The sequence below is a fragment of the Neophocaena asiaeorientalis genome, unplaced genomic scaffold (genome assembly GCF_003031525.2).
Source record: "Neophocaena asiaeorientalis asiaeorientalis breed wild unplaced genomic scaffold, Neophocaena_asiaeorientalis_V1.1 scaffold364, whole genome shotgun sequence".
NCBI classification, from domain to species: domain Eukaryota; kingdom Metazoa; phylum Chordata; class Mammalia; order Artiodactyla; family Phocoenidae; genus Neophocaena; species Neophocaena asiaeorientalis.
The window spans coordinates 1,592,896-1,615,066 of NW_020172457.1; the positions used below are offsets into that span (position 1 = coordinate 1,592,896).

Genomic DNA, 22,171 nt, shown 5'->3' on the forward strand with positions numbered 1-22,171 from the left:
TTCATGGTGATTTTATATTTTTCTCTTTCCTTTTACATTTATTAATTCAAGTTCTACCGTAAGGAAGAGTTGTCCCATCTCTACCATTTATTTATTTCATTTATTATTTTTATCAGTGTGGACTCATTTATTTATGGATTATAATCTAATACTATAATTATATGTTTTGCTGCTCAAATTGTTCCAGCTCTGGCACTTAGGAGTTACTTTGCCCCTGTGTTTTGTTTTGTTTTTGGAGCATGTTCTTACTTTCTGGCAAAAGATGTTCTAGTCTCATCTTATATATTACCTGCCTTGGCCCTGGAATCAACTATTTCCCCAAGGAACTCTGGTTCCTTTCATTAGAGAGTGGTGTTTAGAATCCAAGATCTGAGCACAAGGTGTGAAATGGGCTAAGATTTCTCACAATTCCAGGCTGATGAAAATGGGGACTAATTGGAATTCATATGCTTATGGGAATTGGTACAATCAGGTTGGAAAACAATTTGGCATTAGCCACTAAAGCGTAGGTAGGTACATTCCATGAGTCAGTAATTTCACTGGAAGAACTCTTGCACATGTGCAACTGGAGTTGTATGCAGTTTTGTTCAGAATAACACATAACGGAAAACAACCCAAACGCCCATCAGTAGGAGAACAGATGAATAAAGTGCAGTATGTTCATACAATGGAATATTCTAAAGCAGTGAAAACGAGCTACAGCTATACACATCAACAGGAATGAATCTCAGATGCATATTAGCCAAGAAGAATACAGACAGCATGATTCCATTTACAGAAAGTTCATCAATATGCAGAATAAAGCAATATAGATATTTGTAGGGAAACATAAGTGATAAGATGATAAAACTGGAAAGAAAAGGTAACGATAACTACAAAATCCAGGATAGTGATTACAGTAGGGGGTGGAATGCATGGGGCTTCAGAAGTGTTGGTAGTATATTTTTTAAGCTGAATGGTGGGTTAATGGGCATTCATTTTATTTAGATCAGACATATATATATGTGAAATATTGCATGATGAAGAAAAAGGGGGAGGAGCTGGGGGAAGGGAAAGAAGAGAAAAGAAGAAAGGAAGAAAAGAAGGGAGGGAAGGAAATAAAAAGGGAAGGATGGAGGGAGGGAAAGAAACAAAAGAGCATTCCTGTACATGATGTCTTAAGATCTGCGTGGCAGTTCAGATTCTGACACCAAATATCTCTTTGGCTTTGAATGAGTCACTAAACTTTCCAGAGCCTCAATTTTCACACCAGTTAAACAGGTAAAATGTACTTTGTCCTGTGTACTTCACAGTGTTATTTTCAGGAAAAAATGAAAATATGTATAGAATAGTACTTCAAAGAAGTAATATTCTAAAATATAAAAGGAAAAGGAAGTTAATACCTCAAATTACCTTGCTTCCTAATGCCAGAAACCTAGTGTATCTCAATATTTATATATAATTTTATATTCAATCACTAACTTATATCCTGCCCACTCCTTGCTGAACTAACATATCAGGAGGAAAGCAGATACTTTGCTTATGCCTTTCAAGAAGGTTGGTTTGCTCTTCTGACAAAATTCACGAAGAGTGGCTTAACCAGAGCATTCCTGAGGTCTCAGGCTGCAGAACTTAAGGGCATTTCTCACTTGGGAAGGGCAATGTTGATGTGCCGTCCGGTGGTCAGAGGAGAAAGCATGTGTGATGAAGGGGTTGGCGATTGGCCTCAGTTTCAGCAAATACAATAATAATCAATGTAAGATAAGGGCTACTATGCCTTACTATGGGCCAGACTTTGTTCTAACTTCTTCATTTTCATTATCTCATTTAATTTTCATAACAACCCTGAGAGATATGTCACGTTATCTCCATTTTACAGATGGGAATATAGACTTGAGAGTTGAAGTAAATGACTCAAGGTCACCGAGTGAGTGACGAGGGCAGATTTCCTCCTCGGGGCCACCTGTAGCCAAAGCCCATTCTCGACATCTAACCCAAATGTCTGTTGATCTACTCAGTTCTCTTAGAGATCTTAACATCTCATGGGTATAATCTCTGGGCTAATATGACTTCTCATCACCAGCCAACTTTACAAAGAAATCTGTGATTTTATTAGATATTACTAGTTTTTTTTAAATTCCAGCTGTACTGGTAGCACACCAATGGGAGCCTCATGGGGAATACTAAACAGCTTGAATTATTTGTGCTAGGAAGGATCTTCCTGTTGTAGTTGAAGGACCCCTAAGGGAAAAAGAGAAAACAACGGGAAAGATCACCAAATGTCTAATTTACCGACTCAACCCGTATAGTTTAGTTTTCTCACTGTCCCTGTTGTTTGCTTGGAATAACCCTCTTCACCTGTTTTGACTGGACCCCCTGGCTGCTTCTTCAGCCTCTGATTTCTGCTATAATGACTGGCTCCTGACCTTCTGCTCTTTTTAATCTTCTATTCTATTAATAAAATTCATTGGTTGATCACTTTATAGATATTCTAGTATTTAACTATCTTTTAATTTCTGAAGTAAAGCATATTTGGGCGCACTGTGGTTTACAAATATGCCATTAGAATCAGTTGTTATATATTTTATTTATAATTTTTAGTTTATATTTTTTAAGAGGCTGTTCTACAGTTTTGAATGATTCTTGGGAAGATTTTGGTCCTGAGGTTATTCTAACCTTGTAAGATGAATTGGGAAAATGCCTTCTTTTCTGATGCTTTGGAATAACGTGAATATCATAGATATTACCTGCACTCTGAATGTCTTTTCTTTTTTTAAAAAAAAATTAATTTATTTGGCTGTGTCGGGTCTTAGTTGCGGAATATGGGATCTTTTAGTTAAGGCATGTGGGATCTAGTTCCCCGACCAGGGATAGAACCCGGGCCCCCTGCATTGGGAGTGCAGAGTCTTAGCCACTGGACCACTAGGGAAGTCCCCTAAGTGTTTGATAGCATTCTTTTGATTAATCATTCTAGCTTGGAACTTTTAAGAGGGTAGACATTTTTACATACTTTTTACCCTTTCAATCCCACCTCTCACCCCTGGTGCAACCCAGTCTACTAAGGTTTCCTTTTTCTTCTTAAGTCAATTTTTGTAATTTGTGTTTCCTATGTAATCAGACATTTCTTTCAAGTTTATGGCACCAAAATTTTATGTAGTATTCTCTTAGAACATTCAAATATCTTTTTGACTGTACTTACAACCCTTTTGTTATTCAAGATGGTATCATTTCACTTTGGCTGCAGTTACCTCCTGACTAGTCCCCCCATATCCACTCTGACCACACCCTCTCTATGTGTATCTGCCCCATCTTTTATCATTCCCTGCTATGTCCATCAGTGGCCCAATGGGACTATTTAAGTAGTAAAACAGGGGTAGTTTCTTTCTAGATGATCTGTTACTAATCCTGGCTGTGAGCTGTGGGAAAGTCTTATGTCTATTCTTGGACATCCAGAGTTGTCATTATGTTACTTACATCTCTAGCTCTCCTCACCTATATATACATACACCTGTCCTTGATGGGTCCTTGCTCTACTCAGCCCAGCTGCATCTATCCTATACATCTCCCTACCCTGCCTCCATAGCTCATTTCTGTTACTGGGGAAGGAAATTAAGATGCCCTGTACATGTTCTCTTGGATTCCTAGTATTGTGTAAAGCAACTGAGTACCTAATGGTCAGATGACCATTTGACTACAAGACTATAGTGCTACAAGCAAACCCTCGACCATGTGGCAGCCTTTTACTAAAGAATCACTAAGGAAACTCCAGTTCAGTTCTACTCAGCCTCACCATGAAGGGAGGTAGAAAATAGACAAAGACAGTGTACACTGAGTCTTCACCTCTTCAGAACTTCCCCCAAATCAGCTAAGCATATCCATCTTTTAGAATTTTAGATCCCAACCTGACCGCCTCACACATGTACAGCTCGCTCTTTCCCTCTTCACCTCTTTGCTATTTATGTCTCTGTCTGAGACACCTTGATTCTTATGCACAAATCAGCTCTTTCCTGATCTCTAACTGAAGTTCTATTTCTTGCTTACTCCTGGGCAGTATCCTTAAACACTGAGATTAGGAGTTGAACTATTACCAAAAAAATTTTTTTAAATTTGCCCTTACAGTGCAAACTATTTTTAAAAAAATACAATAGAGTATTTATATTCATAGAAAATATGTGCTTCTTTCAGCAAACAAGGTTATGTATGAAGTCATCAGTTCTGTAAAAGGAAAAGAAGAAAAACAACTAGTTCAAAGAGAGGATTTTCCCCCTTCTTTTTGGTATGCAGTGCCACACACTTGAACAATTCATATTGACTCAATTCAATGATATAGTGTGGTGTAATACACACGCATGGCCTGGAGTCAGGAGATTTGGGGTCTACTCCCATGATCTGCTATACTAGCTGTGTGACCTCAGGATAAATTGCTTAAAACTGTTATCCAAGTTATTTGTCTGTAAATTTAAGATGTTAAACTGCATAACCTTTAAAGATCTTTTTAATATAGCAGTCTTGGATCCCACAGAGTACATAAGTACTTATCCTGTGTTGGGGCCCTGAGTAGTATGGGAGAAATATAGTCTTTATTCTCAAGAAGCATATCGTCTCATGAAAATGTGACTTATTTTAAGTAGTCAGTTATAAGATGACATTTTTCTTTTTTGCTCTTTAGGGTGAATTTGGTTCAAGCCATTTTAGCCCCATTTATAACTAACTTTTCTTCATCTGTTCTGCTGTCTCTCTTTCTAGAAAAAGACACATGATATAATCATGGTCCAAGAAACCAAATCCTGTTATTCAGCACATCTACATGGCTTATTATTTGTTTCTCACTTCTTTTTTCTTCCAAAGTTACAACCTTCAACTGATATAAATTAAAATTTTCTAATGCTTTTCACAGCTAAGATTATGATGGACTAGACAGAATGACTCTCCCACTACGAGATGACTAGAACCTGGATAAATTTCAAACATAGTTTTAATACATCACTGACATACAAGAAATAAGTGGTATCCCCATGTGCCAAAAATGGAAAATGAAAACAGCTAAATTTGGAATGATGAGCAGTTTAAACAAATGGAAAGGCTAGGATTGCCTTGAGGGAAAAATGTCAATACCAGCACTGGGATTAGAAAATTAAGCCTTGGGATTTCTGCAAAGTGGAGAAATAGAGACACAGATGTAGAGAACAAATGTATGGACACCAACGGGGGAAAGTGGTGGGGGGTGGGGGGGATGGTGGTGGGTTGAATTGGGAGATTGGGATTGACACACGTACACTAATATGTATAAAATGGATAACTAATAACCTGCTGTATAAAAAAATAAATAAAATAAAATTCAAAAAAGGCATATTTCAAAAAAATAAATTAGAACTTTTATAAATAAAATATAATTATTGAAATTAATAACTCAGTGGATGAAGTAAACAGCAGAATATATGCAGGTGAAGAGAGAATTAAGTCTGAAGGAAATGCTCAGACTATAATGCATAGAGACAAGGCAGTAAATTTGAAAGAGAGGTCAGTTACATGGAAGATATAATGAGAAAATATAACACATCTAATTGGAATTCCAGAAAGAGAAAACAGAAAAAAAAAAGGCAATATTTGTAGACACAAAGGCTGAGAATTTCCCAAAACTGATGACATGAATCCACAGATAGAGTCCAAGACAGAATAGATACATAAAAAGAAAGTCATACCCAGATATATTTTAGTAAAACCAAAGAATATCAAAGACAGAGAAGATCTTAAAAACAGGCAGAGGAAAAAGGTAGATAATTTACAAAGGACAACAAGTAGATATCAGGTTTCTCAATAGCAGCTATGGAATCCACAACACAGGAGAATGATAGCTTCAAAGTTCTGAAGAGAAAATAACCATCAACCTAGATTTGTAGGCTTAGCAAAACCTTTTTTCAAGGACAAGGGAAGCAAAGACATAGACTGACATAGATTGAATTTACCTCCAAGAAACCTTCCCTAAAGGAACTTTTAAAAGAATGCACTTTAGAAAGAAGAAAAATGATTCTAAAATCAAGTTCAGGATACCCACATGCAAAAGAATGAAGTTGGACCCTTATCTTACACCACATACAAAAATTAACTCAAAATGGATCAAAGACCTAAATGTGAGAGTTAAAACCGTAACACCTTTGGAAGAAAACATAGGGGTAAATCTTCATAATCTTGGAGTTGGCAATGGTTTCTTAGATATGACACCAAGCGCACAAGCAACAAAAGAGAAAATATACTGGACTTCATCAAAATTAAAAATTTTTATGCATCAAAGGACATTATCAAGAAAGTGAAAAGGCAACCACAGAGTGGGAGCTATTATTTGCAAATTATATAAATGATGTGTCTAGTATCCAGAATTTATAAAGAACTTGTACAACTCAACAACAAAAAGACAATCACAAAGTGAGCAAATGAGTTGAATAGATATTTTTCTAAAGAGGATGTACAAATGGCCTACAAGCACATGAAAAGATATTCAGCATCATTGGTCATTAGGGAAATGCAAATCAAAACTGCAATGAGATACCACTTCATGCCGAGTAGAATGGCCATGATTATTTTTTAAATAAAAATAAATATCACAGGGACTCCCCTGGTGGCACGGTGGTTAAGAATCCACCTGCCAATGCAGGAGGCACAGGTTTGATCCCTGGTCCAGGAAGATCCTGCATGCTGCGGAGCAACTAAGCCCATGCGCCACAGCTACTGAGCCCTCGAGCCCGCGTGCTGCAACTAGTGAGCCCGTGTGCCGCAACTACTGAGCCCATGCACTGCAACTACTGAAGCCCGCACACTCTAGGACCCACATGCCACAACTACTGAGCCTGCGTGCTGCAACTGCTGAAGTCTGCACGCCTGGAGTCCATGCTCTGCAACAAGAGAAGGCACCGCGATTAGAAGCCCGTGCACCACAATGAAGAGTAGCCCCTGCTAGCTGCAACTAGAAGAAGCCCACGTGCAGCAACAAAGACCTGAAGCAGCCAAAAAATAAATAAATAAATAAATAAACATCACAGATATAGAAAACAAACTTATGGTTATCAGGGGGAAAGCGGGGAGGGTTAAATTGGGAGATTGGGATTGACATATACACACTACTATATATAAAATAGATAACTAATAAGGACCTACTGTATAGCACAGGAAACTCTACTTAATACTCTGTAATGACCTATATGGGAAAAGAATCTTAAAAAGGGTGGATATATGTATATATATATAACTGATTCACTTTGTTGTACACCTGAAACTAACACAACGTTGTAAATCAACTAGACTCCAATAAAAATTAAAAAAAAAAAAACAAGTATTGGTGAGGATGTGGATACATTAGAACCCTTGTACATTACTGGTGGAAATTTTAAATGGTGCAGCTACTGTGGAAAAATGTTTGGTAGTTCTTCAAAAAGTTAAACGAAGAATTACCATATGACCCAGCAATTCCACTCCTAGGTATATAACCCCCAAAACTGAAGACAGCTATTGAAACAGATAATTGGACACAAATGTTCATAGCAACATTATTCATAATAGTCAAAAGGTAAAAACAACCCAAATGTCCATCAATGGATGATGGATAAATAGATCTGGTGTATCCATACAATAAAATATTATTCACAAAAAATGAATTAAGTACTGATGCTTGCTGCAATATGGATGAATCTCAAACACATGCTAAGTGAAAGAAGGCAGACACAAAAGGTCACATATTGTATGATTCCATTTGAAATGTCCAGAGTAGGCAAATCCATAGACAGCAGGTTACTGGTTGCCAGAGGCTGGGGAGAGGAAGGAATGGAGAGTAATTGCTTAACTGGCATGGATTTTCCTTTTGGGGTAGTGAAAATGTTCTGGAACCAGATAGTGATGATGGTTGCACATCATTGTGAATGTACTAAATGCCACTGAATTGTACACTGTGAAATGGTTAAAACTGTGAATTTTATGTGAGTTTTACTGTAATAAAAGTTCACAGATGTAATTAGCAAACGTGGGTAAATCCCGGCATTGTATATTGTGATAAATGATTATTTGTGTTACTATAATAATAGTACCCAACACAACATGTGAGTTGAGAAAGGGGTAATCAGAGTTAAAGCATTTTAAAGTCCTTATGAGACCCTCTGAGAGCCATTGACTTTCAAGCGCTTTTGACTGTAATCCACAGTTAGAAAATTGCCACCCAGTGCACACACATACGTATATGACTGAAACAAAAATTTCATAAAATAATGCTTGCTGTGTTATACGCTGATATTTTCTAATCTAATTAATTTCATTTTTTAAAATGCTGATTGTGTCCCATTTAAGTTGATTTCATGGCCCACTAAATGGATTATAACCCACCACTTGTAAAAACTAGTGTAAAGAGCATGTGGTGACACCCAAGTAAAGATGGGTAAGAAGAGAAAATGAAGAGAAGAAAGGGTCTTGAGCAGTTCAATATGGACTCTAATAACTGTATCCACAAGCATCTGCAAGTGGTGAATTGGCAGTATTTTTCAAAATCTTTTGAAGATATCCCCCTGTTAAAGTGTTGGAATCTCCATGGGGCAAAATATTTCTACTAGTGCACTGGGAACCTTTTGAACAGTTGTGTATTTGTGTAGTATTCAGTGAATTACGAGTTATTCAGTATGGATGTAGCTAATGGAAAGCATTTCATATCCATGCACATTGCCAAATAGTCTACTTCAATTTGAGGAAATCAGGTCTGAGTGGTGGCCTTTTTTTTTTTTTTTTTTTAAGAAGATGTTGGGGGTAGGAGTTTATTAATTAATTTATTTTTGCTGTGTTGGGTCTTCGTTTCTGTGCAAGGGCTTTCTCTAGTTGTGGCAAGCGGAGGCCACTCTTCATCGTGGTGCGTGGGCCTCTCACTGTCGCGGCCTCTCTTGTTGCGGAGCACAGGCTCCAGACGCGCAGGCTCAGTAGTTGTGGCTCACGGGCCCAGTTGCTCCACGGCATGTGGGATCCTCCCAGAACAGGGCTCGAACCCGTGTCCCCTGCATTGGCAGGCAGATTCTCAACCACTGCGCCACCAGGGAAGCCCCTGAGTGGTGGTCTTACACCTTGTTACCTTGGACAAGTCACTTCATTTCTCCTGGTTTCAGCTCCCTTATCTGTAAACTTTTTCCTAAAACAGAAATCTGTAACTCACTCTAAGTCTACGGAAACCCCTGACTTCACACACTTACACATATACACACAAATGCATTGCATTGAGATGAAGGAAATTTAATGTAAACTCTTAGGAACCACCCATGGCATTGGCAGTAATCTGTTTTAAAATAGAAAATGATGAGAAGTGATGATATATTAAGCATATTTTTTAAACATCTTTATTGGAGTATAATTGCTTTAAAATGGTGTGCTAGTTTCTGCTTTATAACAAAGTGAATCAGCTATACATATATCCCCATATCTCCTCCCTCTTGCATCTTCCTCCCACCCTCCCTATCCCACCCCTGTAGGTGGTCACAAAGCACCGAGATGATCTCCCTGTGCTATGCGGCTGCTTCCCACTAGCTATCTGTTTTACATTTGGTAGTGTATATATGTCAAAGCTACTCTCTCACTTCGTCCCAGCTTACCCTTCCCCTTCCCTGTGTCCTTAAGTCCATTCTCTACATCTGCATCTTTATTCCTGTCCTGGCCCTAGGTTCTTCATAACCATTTTTTTTTACATCTACTCTTATGTTTTCTTTTGCTGTGCAAAAGCTTTTAAGTTTCATTGGGTCCCATTTGTTTATTTTTGTTTTTATTTCCATTTCTCTAGGAGGTGGGTCAAAAAGGATTTTGCTGTGATTTATGTCATAGAGTGTTCTGCCTATGTTTTCCTCTAAGAGTTTTATAGTGTCTGGCCTTACATTTAGGTCTTTAATCCATTTTGAGTTTATTTTTGTGTATGGTGTTAGGGAGTGTTCTAATTTCATTCTTTTACATGTAGCTGTCCAGTTTTCCCAGCACCACTTATTGAAGAGGCTGTCTTTTCTCCATTGTTTATTCTTGCCTCCTTTATCAAAAATAAGGTGACCATATGTGTGTGGGTTTATCTCTGGGCTTTCTATGCTGTTCCATTCATCTATATTTCTGTTTTTGTGCCAGTACCATACTGTCTTGATTACTGGAGCTTTGTAGTATCGTCTGAAGTCAGGGAGCCTGATTCCTCCAGCTTGGTGCTTTGTGATGACCTAGAGGGGTGGGATATATACCCCAATATATCCTTTGGGATAGGGAGGGTGGGAGGGAGGCTCAAGAGAGAGGGGATATGGGGATATATGTATGCATATAGCTGATTCACTTTGTTGTACAGCAAAAACTAACACAACATAGTAGAGCAATTATACTCCAGTAAAGATGTATAAAAAAATTTACAGCATGAGAAAGAAATATTATTTTCTTGGAATATAGGCACGAAGTTCCCATTGACGAGAAAGGGACTGCATTGTCTTGCTGGCTGTGCTCTGTAAAGCTCCTCCTCTGACCTGTTTCCAATGTCTTCTATGAAGACAAGCAAATATTTTCTCAAGCCTCTCTTAGCCTGACCTTCAGTGACTGCCTGGGGGTTGAGGAGAGGCATGCAAGGATCTGTGTGGGAAGAAAGTAGGGCTGCTATCACAAAGATTACAGTTTGTGCTTTCCTTATCTTGCCACCCTTGGTTGCTCTGGCCTTCTGGTTTCCTCCCATTAACAGGAAGCTTAAATAATGTGTTTATAATCAGTTATGCCCCTGAAGTAGATACTTTTGGCACCACTCATATCCTCTTGGCACTCAGTATCCCTATACTGTACAGGGTACTGATTCCTGTACACTGATAGCTTTCTATTGCCAGTACCTGCATCCCTTAGCCTGAGAGCTTCTCTGACCACAGGAGCATGCTGGGTGCCAGGCTGACTGGAAGTGCCAGGGAGTTAACATCCTTGGGAACAGCTCCCGTGACAGATGGGAGTTAGTAGCTAAATTCTCCATCTTTCTCATCCTTGGGGTGGGACAATTCTCAGGTGTGCTCTCCACCACCTCCCAGGGTTGCACAATGGAAATGAGCCCCAGTTCCCCATGGTAGTAACATACTTGTGAATGCATCCTCCTCAGGCTGCCTTCCCTTCCCTGGCTCACTGTCCCCTCCCCTACCAATGCTTCTGGAGATCATCTTCCAAATAAACTAGCCTCAATCCTAGTCTCAGGGTCTGTTCTGGAGAAACCTATTCTAGGCTAGTTTAATATCAAGCAAACTAATAAAATAATATTAGAATGAACATATTGGGACTTCCCTGGTGACGCAGTGATTAAGAATCTGCCTGCCGGGCTTCCCTGGTGGTGCAGTGGTTGAGAGTCCGCCTGCTGATGCAGGGGACATGGGTTCGTGCCCCGGTCCGGGAAGATCCCACATGCCATGGAGCGGCTGGGCCCGTGAGCCATGGCCGCTGAGCCTGCGTGTCTGGAGCCTGTGCTCCGCAACGGGAGAGGCCACAGCAGTGAGAGGCCCGCGTACCGCAAAAAAAAAAAAAGAATCTGCCTGCCAATTCAGGAGACACGGGTTCGAGCCCCGGTCTGGGAAGACTCCACATTACATGGAGCAACTAAGCCCGTGTGCCACAACTACTGAGACTGCACTCTAGAGCCCGCGAGCCATAACTACTGAAGCCCGCGTGCCCTAGAGCCCATGCTCTGCAGCAAGAGAAGCCACCACAATGAGAAGCCCACGCACCGCAATGAAAGAGTAGCCCCCGCTTGCCGCAACTAGCGAAAGCCCGCGCGCAGCAACGAAGACCCAACACAGCCAAATAAATAAATAACATACTGTTAGTAAATCTTCTAACAGTTTAAATGCTTCACTTCACATCCAGCAATCCTAAAGACCTAGAATTCGCTTCGAGTTTACCTGGTGTTATCCCTGAAGTATTATTGTTAGAGAATTCTTCTCAGGTAAAGATCGAGTTTAAGGAATAATCCCCAAACCAAGGAAGTCTGTCCCACATATTTGAGTTCAGATGGATAGTTAGCTACTTGCGTTCTCAAAGCAAATTCGTATAATGTATATTATTTCTCAGCATATTAAGATACCTCTGTGTATAATAAAAGACATTCTTAATGTATTGATGTTTTGGTTTTACTCACCTTTGCCCATTTTTGGAAACAAATGGAAAGTGAGGATAGCTTTGCTGAAGGAAGAGAGATGGCTGATGCTGGTGTATGTACAGGCATGTGTGTATGTGTGGACCCAGGAGTCCTCAGCATTCTTTGCCCTCCACACACTCTTCCTTCAAAAACATAAATACAATGACAGCTAAAATATTCTGGCTAGTTTAGGTTTATGGATGTGCCATGAGTTAAGTTTGGTAAACAGCTCCACTTAATATTTTTATAGGTCAAGAATCGTAAGAGTATCACAAAATTGAAACATCAGGGTCCCATGGCCCAAGATGCTAGAAATCTTCTAGCACCAAGATAAATTTTACTTTCCAGCCATTAAAATATTTCTTCTTCAGTCCCAATCCCAAATCCAGAGATTCAGGCCTGAAACTTAGTTCCGTAGCCCACTTCAAATAATTGTCTTCCAGGTAATTTAATATTAATTTCACTGGTTTTTTTTTTAACAGTGTAATTGCTACCTGATAAGGACTGAACCTTATTCTAATTTCATGTTTAATTGAATTAAATATACTCTACGGTTTATATGAAGAAGAAGAAGAAAAAAACTCCTAGTGCCACAGGTTTGTGTCATGATACTTTCAAAGAAATCCTTGAGTCAGCATAGTGCAGTGCAAAGATGCCTACTAGTCCAGTCCCAGATTTTCTAATTCCCCATCTCTTTGCTCATCAATTCACAATGAAAGACTTTGTACGCTTTCTGTAACCAGTATCCTTGTAAACATAACACCTTTCTCATCCTCCCTTCCCCACCCATGTTTTCTTTCCAGAGGAAACTGGGGCAGGCGTTAATAAACATCTATTCTGGTTATTCTTTGATCCTCCCCAGATCCATTCTCTGTTCTCCTCTGCTCTGTTCTTTGTACTGGGACGCTGGCCTCTGTGAACTGTGTCACCCTCTGACCAGTGGGAGGCACCAGCAGTAGACCAGATTGTGGGAGGAGAGAGATGCCAGGGTGTTTATTCCCTCCCACTCACTCACTGCCTCAATGTGGTTCTATCAGTGGCCTCATCACCAGAACTACAGCTGTGGTTGGGTTGGGCAGTCCCCTCTTGACTCCAGCTGTCAACCAGGCTCTGGAAATAGGGTTGACTTCCCCTGCTGTCCAGGCTGGGGATTACAACAGCCCCCTCTGTCCCTAGTCCCTGGGGGAGTCTCAACATCCCTCGCTGGCTCCTCTAACTCTGCCTATATCTCTATAAATAGTTCCTTTATTGAAAAGCCTCTACACAATAAAGTTGGGTATGCTCTCTATTTCTTGCTGAGCCCCTGGCTAACATAGCCTCCGACCTTCAAGTTTTCAGCAGTCCATGACACAGTGACAGATTTAGGGATCACAGTCATTTCTCTGAGCCTGGAATCAAGTAAGTACCTGTGCAAACAGAGACATCACATTTCCCTCTCAGAGGGAAATGATGTCAGAAATTTAGAAAAAGAAAAGAAAAATAGACATGTTTGTCTGAAGCACACTGTGCCATTTGATCTAGAAGCTCACAGAAAAATATACTTGCATCTTTTAGGGTCAAGAATGGTATTTTCTGGGAACTGAAACAGAATTGGGGAAAATCTGGTCACTTGTGTAGCTATTGGTATATATATCAATTAGCTATGGCCCCCCAAATTCTGTGTGACAAACCACCCCAAAGCTCAGTACCTTAGAATAATAATCATTTAATCTCACAAAGCTGCAGGTCAGCTGGGCAGTGGCTCTTCACCCTCCTTAGATGGATGACTAATTAAGACGTGCTCTTATGGTGAAGACAGAGGTACAAGAGGCAAGCCCAACCACTCAAGCACATTTCAAGTCCCTGTTTATGTCACATCTGCCAAAGCAAGTCACATGTCCAAGCCCAAGGTCAAGGGGTGAAAGGGAGAAGGTGTAAATATTTTTGACAATAATCTACCACAGCAGGTAAACTACAGGAAAGTCACTCAAAGGCAGGCTACAATTTGTTCAGTTAAAGGGAGGAGAATTTTGGTTTCAGTTTTCCTCTCATTCATCACAGGTGAACTAGAGTGACTTTTTAAAATAGGCTAAATTTCTTGGCATCTAGAAAGTTTCTTATTAACAGAGATGATATTGCCCTAGAAATAGAGGCATTTGGAGGTTTCAGATATTAAGCAAATGTTATTGTTATGGAGGTTTCATTATCTGTTCATGACTAAACTGGGATTGCCAGACTTGAGACCTGAATCTAGCCTTGTCCATTTTTTTTTTCTTGCAAGGTTCAGATCCCAAAAGAATTACTCTTATTCTGGATCCTGGGCTGAGAATCAGCACATCCCACTGAATATCCCTGTTTGTGATTCCACAATCTGGATAGCCAAAAAGAGGTAAAAGGATCCAAAATGAATGCTTTCTTATCTACACAGGCTTTCCTTAATTAGTGACTAATTTGCACTTTAACTGAGGTTTATTCAATTTGGAAGGGGTTAAAGTTGAAGATTCTAACAGCTCTCACCAGTTTAGTATCTACTAATCTTTCTTAGCCCAAGGAGAGGGGAAAAAGTGCTTCCCTTGCATAGGATTGAAAAGGAGCAAAAAGTCCTTAGTTATCTTGGTCATTTTTGGGAAGGAAAGAATTGTTTAAAATGGTGAGCCCAGCAAAGAAAACAGCTAGAAGATCTTCAAGAAATCTCCATTATGCTCCTAGCACAGTGTGTGAAGCCAATGAGTGTTTATAAATAAGTTAATTTCAAAAGAAACATTAGCTTGGGATTCTAGCTGTCGAGGGACAGTATAGAAATTCAGAGTAGAGAGATACCAATATAGTTTGCAGTCATGACAAACCATGTAGATCAGATGATACTGGGACTGGACTTGAATAAGTTGGTTTGAATAAAGAAAAAGGAAAATGCACTGGGAGACAGTATGAGTAAAGTTTGGAGTTATGAATAAACATGATACATGGGGTAGTCTGTAGGGGGTAGTGAGGAGACCATCTTGATCAAAATGGGGAAGCAGTCATTAATTAAGTGGGTTAGAGATTGTACTGCCAGGTCGTGAGGGTCTTAATAGGTGAAGGCCATTTCAATGTTATGTGGTGGATATTAGAAGCTGTTGGATTTCTTGGTGGGGAGATTATTTAGTGCAAACATCTCCAGTTGTCACAACAGGCTGGTTTTCCTTATGATGCTAGGACAGATTTTGACTTGATGGTAATGATTGTGGTGGATGAAAAAGGAAATGATTCACATGTATTTTAACTTCTTTACAAATTTGTTTTTAGCCTGAATCATAGGAAGAGTCTCTAGCCTTTTCCCATGGTTTTTGTTGGCAGCAGCTGTATGTTCCCATGGGAACACACATACTTACCTATCCAAACCTTCCTCTTTTATTTATGCCCTCAGCTTCTGTTCACTTGGATGTTTTCATCTTTTCTATGGAGCATATTCACATATAAGCTTAGGGCACAGCCCATTTTTCTTTTGCAACTGAGGATTCATTCTGAATATTTTCAAATGTATAAAACTCCAGGTAGGACTTCTCTGGTGGCGCAGTGGTTGGGGGTTCGCCTGCCGATGCGGGGGACGCGGGTTCGTGTCCCGGTCCGGGAGTATCCCATGTGCCGTGGAGCGGCTGGGCCCGTGAGCCATGGCCGCTGAGCCTGCGCGTCCGGAGCGGCGGGAGAGGCCGCAGCAGTGGGAGGCCCGTGTACTGCAAAAAAAAAAACTCCAGGTAAAACTTCAAACCAAATATGATGGGAGGAGGCATTTGGATAGACCATGGAGTGATAACATCACTTTGAATACCATCTGTGGTAAACATTTTAGCTTTCTTCAGTGACCAGATAAAGGAAAGATGGCTCAGAGTGCTTCTTCGGTAGCTAATTCTGGAAAGCCTTTGCTAAATTTTAATCCAAAATAGTAAGACTCTCCCTCCCTCGTGTTCAAGAAGCTTGCAGTGCTGGGGGTGACACTGCCCTTTTCATCTCCTGGAGAGAAGTTCTTCTCTGACCATAACAGCAAATCAGCAAACACTCACTGAACTCTTTACTCATAGAGGACACACTAATTTCTATGTTACTTTGTTCCTTGCCAAATTCCAATGGCTTGAAATCCAAAATTGATGAAGTTAAATAAGAGCAGTTGTATATTTTCAAGAAACTCTTGAGTTTGGTTACTGGATGTTTTCTAAGATATTGCTTTCCTTAGTTTATACCAAAAACATCTATTGAGCTAGCTTCTAGACTAAATGCTGGTGATTCAGACATGAATAACACTTCCTCTGGAGTGTTTCAGGTAAGACAAATACATAATAAGCTATAATTAAATTTAATAAGTCCTTCAACAGAAGTGCACAAGTTCTGTGGGAATGCTGAAGAGAACAATTCCGTGGTTCCAGGGTGGCCTTCACAGAGCAGAAGGCATTTGGGCAAGTCTCAAAGGGTGAGCAGGGCCTCCCTAAGTGGAGTAAGAGCACTTCAGGCAGAGAAGAGAATGAATAAAAGCACCAGTACATCAAACTGCAGTGCTGGCTGTTATTGCTTTTCATTCCAGATGACACAAGTCAGGAATCCAGGGAGAGACAAGTGTCTGGGAGGCTGCCCTCTTCAAGGATGGTCTTCTCAGCTCAGCCCTGCTGCAAGCAGAAATTTCACGACTGCAGAATCAGGCTGGTTAAATCATAAGGGTAGGACTTCCTGGGGAGCAAAATATTTGCAAACACTTTCATGGAAATGGGACAATGGACTCAAAATTACTGCAGGTTTTCCAGACTGTCTAGAAACATGATTTCTGGAGGAGGAGCCATACTCTTATAGAAGGAATCTAAGGGAAATGCCACAAGGTTTTAAGAACCTCAGGTGGTCCCAGCCTCCTTCCATGGTCCCAGGAATGCTTCCTTGTGGTTTTCCTGACCATGTATTCTTTACTTTACTAAGCTATGAGTTCACTCCCTGTATTGTTTTCCTAGGGCTACCATAACAAGTTACCACAGGCATGGCTGAAAACAACAGAAATTTATTCTCTCACAGTTCAGGATGCCAGAGGTCTGAAAATCAAGGTGTCAGCAGGATTGGTTCCTTCTGAAGACACTGAGGGAGAATCTGTTCCATGCCTTTCCCCTAGCTTCTGGTAATTACCAGCAATCCTTGGCCCTTATAGATGCAGCACTCCAGCCTCTGCCTCCATCTTCAAAATGCCTCCTTCCCTGTGTCTCTGTGTGTCTTAAAGCTCCCTCTCCCCTCTCTTTATATGGATACTAGTCATTAGTTTGGGGCCCATCCTAAATCCTGGATGATCTCATCCCAAGATTCTTAATTACATCTGCAAAGATCCTATTTTCAAGCAAGGTCATATTCACAGGTTCCAGGAATTAGAACTTGGACATACCTTTTGGGGGAGCAGTATTCAACTCACTATGTCCACCCTTTCGTTGCCCACGTCCGGTGGCTTCTGAGCACTTGTAGCTGGGTTGTTAGACCTTGTCCAGAAACTGGGTACTGGGATGGAAAGACACAGTACCATAGCTCCCATTGGCGAGGAGTAAAACAAAGGTCCAGATTATCCAGAGTTTTCTTACTAGAATCTTTGACCAGAGGCACATCAAAGATGTGAGCTCTACCTGCAAAAGGTCCAGAGTAAAAATTTTTTCTGGAGAAAGGTGGGGCTAGTTAAAACACACCTTTTTTGCTTTTCACAGTCTGTGGTTGTCATATGTTCATCCTTTTGTGAATGGGAACAGATTATTTACAACACTAACAGTTAAATGGAATGTTGGGTTCTGATCCCTTAGCTAATAGGTAGCTGCAGGGTCCACCAGAGCCAAGAGGCTCAGCGAGGAGGACTAGTTCACAACATTTATTGAGGGTAGAAGGGTTAGCCAATTGCTTCCTGAAAAATCCCAGATCAGTTTTTGTAGAGCAACAAAATTTCAAACTTTCAAAATGGATTGAGTAAAGCTACTTCTACCTTACTTTCCCACAAATCACTTTTCTCTCTTTGCTTATAGCATATTCCCAAGAATCTTGGAATTCAGGATGACTTTGCCAAGAAAATTTTATTTCTTAGCTAATTACTACATAATGTCTTCCTGGAGTAAAACTACAGGTTGGGGGTCATAAATAAAGCCTGCTCAACCTTGGTCAAATCTAATTTCCCCTACTCCATGCCTGCATGCAACAGCTGAACATGGCTGGAGAAAGACCCAACCTTGCTGACTGCTCTCACTTTATATTATGATCACTAAGCTCAAGTGGGCCTTTGGTGCTACTTGGCCATCTCTCTCCATTTCTCTCATCTATTCCCAATCCTGAATGACTGTTCCATAACTTCTCTCTTCTCAATCCTCCAACAACTCTTCCTCCTCAATTCTCAAATATCAGCTAACTTCCTTGCTTCTGTGAAAAATATTGCAATTCAGAAGAGAATTTCTACACACTCCCCCACTCTCTACATGGCCATAGCTTCTGCCTTCTCTCCATGAACATGTGCTCCTAAGGAAGCCCCCTCCAGTTGTGCACTGATCCCATGTTCCCTCTCATTTACTAAGGATATCTGTACTTTTCCCGCTTTTTCCTGCCTCATCAGTTTTTCCCTCTTGACTGGATCAGTCCCATCAACATGCAAATGTGCTGCAACATTTCCCATTTTACACACGCGTGCACACACACACACACACACACTCTCTCTCTCTCTCTCTTACACCCCTCTCTTTTGAGCCCCACATCTCCCTCCAGCCACTGTTCAGTTTCTCCACAACAAAACTGTTTGAAAAAGTTACTCTCTTCCTCCTGCTAGGAGCACTTTTTAAACTTGCCTTCCACGACTCCACTCTCTTTTTCACCAGCCTCTCCAAAGTCTCCTTTCCTGGTTTCTTCTCATTTCCTTGACCTCTAAATGTTGGAATGCTTTAGAGCTTTGGACACCTTTTCTCTCTAACCTCACTCGCTTTTGGGGTGATGCTAGATCATTTCATGCTGTGGCCGCCCCACCTGTATCCCTTCAAGACTCGCCTGTACACACAGAAGGCTGCTTGCTGGCAACCTTTCTTCTGAGTCTCCCTGGGTTAGGGGAGGGGTTAATGGCCCCCGGGACGAGGGGCTCTCCTGTGAGGAAGCTGGAAGTGCTGGAGAGTTAATGCCCCCAGAGCAGCCCTCAACCGAAGATGGACGGTAGTTTGGTGGATAATTAACCTAGCTTTCCAATCCCTCAGTTAGGATACCTGTTACGGAGCCCAAGCTCGCTCTGCTCACTGCACAACAGGCCAATAAATTGGGAGACGAGTTGTTGGGGCAAGGAATAACGACTTGAGTCAGAAAGCCCGCAGACCAAGAAGATGGCAGATTAGTGTCTCAAAAATACCGTCTTCTCTCAGTCCGAATTCGGGCTCCTTTTATACAGAGGAAGGGGGGAGGGGCCCACCGAGATGCCAACCAATGGCTGAGCGGGACTGCTAACGGTCACTTGCTAACAGTTGCTCCGTAACAGTTGCTCACTAACGGTCGCTCGTTTGGGAGAGGGGCCCACTGCGATGCCGACCAATGGCTGAGCAGGACTGCTAACGTCGCTCGCTAACAGCCGCGAGCCTGCCCCGCCCCTATTACATTCCTTGGAAGCCTGTTCGACATTCTCTCCCAGAATTCCACAATGGGACAAATTTCAGTTGCCGACAGAGATGACTTCTTTCGTAATGCACATTTTATTGATTCTCTTCCTTTTCCTGTCTCACTTTTCTTCTCTACTGGTAATTCTTGAACTCTCCTCACAGATAAACTACTTGCGCTCAAATTCTTGTCAGGGTCTGCTTCTAGACAAGTAGACAAACTAAGACAAGTACTGTCTATATGCCCGTGACCACCACACTTATATCTGCGGTCCAAACATCTCCCAGCTTCCAGAATCACTGTTCAATAGCCTTCCCTCACAGCTGTGTGTGGGTGTCTAATAGCCGTGTCACACTTCATGTGTCCCTAAGTGAGCTCCTGGTTTCCCCTCCAAACCTGCACTTCTCAAGCTGAGGTCAGTTTGATGCCACTCCTTTCACATGCACGTATAACCCAACAACGAGGTCTGTTGGCTCCATCTTCAACGTAGGTGCAAATCTTACCTCTCCTCTACCTGTTGGCCCTCACCCAAGCTACCTTGCCTCAATTGAGATAATTTCTAAACTGTTTTTTCTCTTGGTCTCTTGCCCCATTAAAGTTTCTTTTCCTCACAGCAGCCACAAGGATCCTCTTAAACCATAGTCAGCTCATGTCACTCCTCTGCTCAAAACTTGCCAATGACTTCATCTCAGAGCAAAAGCCAAAGCCCATTGTATGGCATATAAAGCCCTATATGGTCTGCTGCCTGTCTTTCCCTCTGACCTCATCTCCTACCACTCCCGTGCTGTTTCTGTTGTAGGATCATTCGTTGCCTGTGCCCCTAAACATGCTCTTCCTAGGGCCTTTGCACTTTTTCTCCTGCTGGCACATTTTTATTCCACATATCTGCATGGTTTGCTTCTTTACTTCTTTAAAGTCTCTCCTGAAATATCACCTTATTTAGAAGGGTCTTCTCTGTGTGGTATGAGGTGCATGTTCTCTGATCACGACCTTGCTCAGCTCTGCTTTCTCCTGCATGCTGCTTTTCTCAGACTCCTATGTTAGCTGGCTTCTGGTCAGATTCAGTCAACTCACAAGCTTGGAGAGTTGGAGGAGGGAAGAGGGAGGGATATTTTCTCCTGTCTCAGCCTGCATCTCCAGGCAGCAGCGTGTCTCTCCTATGGCTCCAGTTCCCTTTGAACTAGCTTCTAGCTTCTTCCAGGGCACTCCAGCCTCCAGGATCTGATAGCACAGTATTTTTTGTCCCTCCGTCATAGGAATGGTAGTGGCTTCCATCTGTTGCTGATTTCTGGGTTCCTTTACTCTTACTTATTTGGCCTCTCAGGTCTTCCAATATCCATGTAACCAATTCTTTGTATTAAATTTCTCTCTTTTAAAATACTCAGAACTATTTCTATTTTATCCATTGAATCCTGATTGACAGCTTGTATCAGTTTCAGTCCCCAAAGGAACTTTGTAATTTGAAGAGAGTTTAATAAAAAGGACTATTTACATAGGTGAGACTATTTACATAGGTGGGAAGAGGGAAGGGGGGGGACAATATGGGGTAGGAGAAAAAAGGGTCATTATGGGATTATATGAAATCATCTGTGTGAAGCTTTTGAAAAGTATGAAGCACTGTAGGGACTTCCCTGGTGGTCCACTGGCTGCGACTCCACACTTGCAATGCAGGGAGCCCGCGTTCGATCCCTGGTCAGGAATTAGATCCCACATGCCACAACTAAAGATCCCGTGTGCCGTGCAGCCAAATAAATAAATATTTTTAAAAAGAAAATTATGAAGCACTATAGAATTGTAAAAATCTTTCATTCAAAAAAAAATAAATAAATACAAATATATAAATACTGGACTGTAATAAGAAATCATGTTCTGGAGATTTAATTAATATATTCTGAAAAAAGTTTTGAGTCTAGCATGTTGGGAAGTTAACAGAGACTAACACTGGTGAGTTATATGGCTCGTGGGTCATTTTTGTTAAGAAAACTACAGCGTATGTCTTTTCTATGGTGTTTTGTTGTTGCTATACTCTGCTGCTAGAGGGGTTTCCATGATTTGATGTTTTGGGCCTTAGTCTGACATCTGTATGCCAGTGCACTGCATTTAATTTTTCACTTAACAAGAATTTTTATATTGTGATAGGCTAGAATGGAGAAAATTAATCTAACAAGATGGAATTTAACAGACATCCTTTACTCAGATCTAGAACAACAAACAGCTGTCCAAGATCTGGGTGGGAGAGAGATGGAAAAAAAAAAAAAGGCTCAGGGGTTTCCGTTGGCTAGAAGCTGAATATGAGTCAATGGCAAGTTGTGGCTTCTTAACAAAACATAGCAAAACAAAACCCTAAAGAAATCTTAGCTTGGAAAAACAGAATTGTAGTATCTAGGCCAAGGTGAAGAAACCTTTTTGTTTCTCCTTCACTAATCAGCCCATACCTGGGGAACTGAGTACTGCTTCAGGCATTGCATCATA

General features: G+C 41.0%; 1 long non-coding RNA gene across 1 annotated transcript in view; it reads left to right on the forward strand.

Annotated features, from left to right (window-relative positions):
* The window catches only part of LOC112394943 (uncharacterized), a 39,050-nt gene that overhangs the window by 8,438 nt on the left and 8,441 nt on the right, over positions 1–22,171 (forward strand). The window contains exons 2-3 of the long non-coding RNA XR_003002253.1: positions 12,601–12,714; positions 14,379–14,486. This is a non-coding gene — a long non-coding RNA (uncharacterized LOC112394943). The remainder of the gene's footprint in view (positions 1–12,600; positions 12,715–14,378; positions 14,487–22,171) is intronic.